Below are 2260 nucleotides of genomic sequence, written 5' to 3' on the forward strand. Positions count from 1 at the left end.
AAACCCATTTCCCACACAGAATGAAGTTACAGGAACTAGATTAATTTTTAAATAGCTTTTTCTCCCAACTCTAGGCACATCTAGGAGAAATATGGCAAAACTTTGGGCTTTTGCTGCTACCTGACTTGTCTAACTCTTTTCTGTCACTTTGTATCCCACGCGCATCAGGAAATGACAGATTTTTTCACAGGCATACACAGGCCAAGAAAAACAACAACCACTAAAACAGGGGGAAGATTTACAAGATCATTCCAATTGTATTATTTAAAAGATTCCCTTCCTTATGTGCAACTATTTCACTTTGGGAAAAAAATATGAACCTGCATACAATGTCAAAAAACTAACAGTTATTCAAATGCATGGGCCTGCCAGACATCTGAGTAGAATTGTCATTGAATATCTTCTTTGTACAATATTGAAGTATGGAACACATCAAGTCTAACCATTCTCTGTATTTTTCCTCCTGTTCTATAGTCACTCATAAGGATGTGTCTGGTTATGCAAGGCTGGGTGAAATATGGTGGATTACATAGTGTTTTAATTAAGAAATTGCATGGAGAAAAATAAAACCACTCTTTTTGTTAGAGAAAAAAAAAAAAAGGAAAGGAAAGGACAAAAACTAATTCATTCAGAGATTTTTCAAGGAAAAACACATATTTTAGGGCTACAAATATAGATATATATTGCACTGTTCAGTTCCATCTGATGTCCATGATAGAGACATAGCAAATACAATTATTAAAGACATTCAACCCCCTCTTTCACTTTCTTCATTTCCCCCATAAAAATAAGCAATATTGCAGTGAGAAAATGAGTTATTAATTACTAGGGCATCTTAGAGTAAACAGTGGACCTTATCTTAACAAGTAAAGACTACCAATTTCATTATTAAAGAAATTATTAACATCTTCTTCACAAACACAACATGCCCTGAGGAATTTGGTGGAGGAAGAATGAAAGATTCTTGACAGCTTTTCTTTCCCACCAACACTCTTGCACCCATTTACACTCTGGACTGTGGAAGTCCTAAGCATTTTTTCAATACGTAGTTTAAACAAACAGTATCTACTAAACCTATTTTTCTTATCTTTCCCAATAGAAGCTGAAAAAAAAAATATTTTGTTGCTTAATGTAGAGCAACCTAACAAAGTGTAACTTGTCGTTGTATCATGATTTTTTCTACCAAATTTGGCTGGACAAAATACTGAGAATCTGAAACTAGAAATGAAAGTAGATACCTATCTGAAACCTTTCTGTGATGGTAGATGGATGATTACAGTTGAAATAAAAGCATCATGATACATTGTCAGCTTTAGTCTTCATGTATAACATGGCCTCCTTTGATCTTTTGTAGGTAAAAAAAAAGCAGTCCTCTAATTTTCATTCTGGTAATGAATTCCTAGCTACTGTCTTTAAAGTTGTTAATTTCACAAATACAGAAATTTTAGTTCGTATTAGTTTCCCATGTATCTACCAGAATCACAATGCATCAGAGAATAATCTTAATTCAGTAGAATAGATTTTTATATTCTTTAAGGACTTTAAAATAAAAGGACTTTGACATATATATATTTTTTTCAAAAATTGTGATCTCGTGTTAGATTTCACATGTCAATATGAACTGTCTTATATGACAAATAATTTGGGGCTGCTAAATCACTTACATTGCAAATATTGTACAGAAACATCATATACAACCCCTGTTTCTTATTAAGTACATTTATAGAAAATAAATAAGGAGAAAATATTCCAGAAATCCTTGATCATTTTTAAAAACTTACCTGCCAGTAATACACATCTAACAAAGATATACGGAACTATGAGCTAGAAATGCAAAAATCTCAAGACGATGCAATTCATCCCTCTGGAAGTGCAGCATATGCTATATTACACTTGAGTCAACAAATTGGCATTTCTGAAAAGATAAATGAAGCTATGGTTTCTAACATATATCAACAAGGTTCAATACAGCTTTAGAGCATGCAAGTATTTTTGTAATCTGATTTTAAATGTTCAAGTAGTAGTATGGCAAACATGATTTTCAGAAGTACTAAGTATATGCTTGTGTGAAATTAACATGCACGGTATAACTGGCTGACTCCTGAGTGCAATTAGTAGTTTCTCATACAAGTAATATTACTTGTATAAAAGTAATATCCAAGGATTCTGATTGTTTATTCAAGCGTATCTGTATCATCATACAGATGATCTGTCTGATTTTTTTCCCAAGATTTAAAAACTATTTTGCTAGGTTTTTTCC

This window comes from Oxyura jamaicensis, chromosome 2 (assembly GCF_011077185.1).
Source record: "Oxyura jamaicensis isolate SHBP4307 breed ruddy duck chromosome 2, BPBGC_Ojam_1.0, whole genome shotgun sequence".
Classification (NCBI taxonomy): Eukaryota; Metazoa; Chordata; class Aves; order Anseriformes; family Anatidae; genus Oxyura; species Oxyura jamaicensis.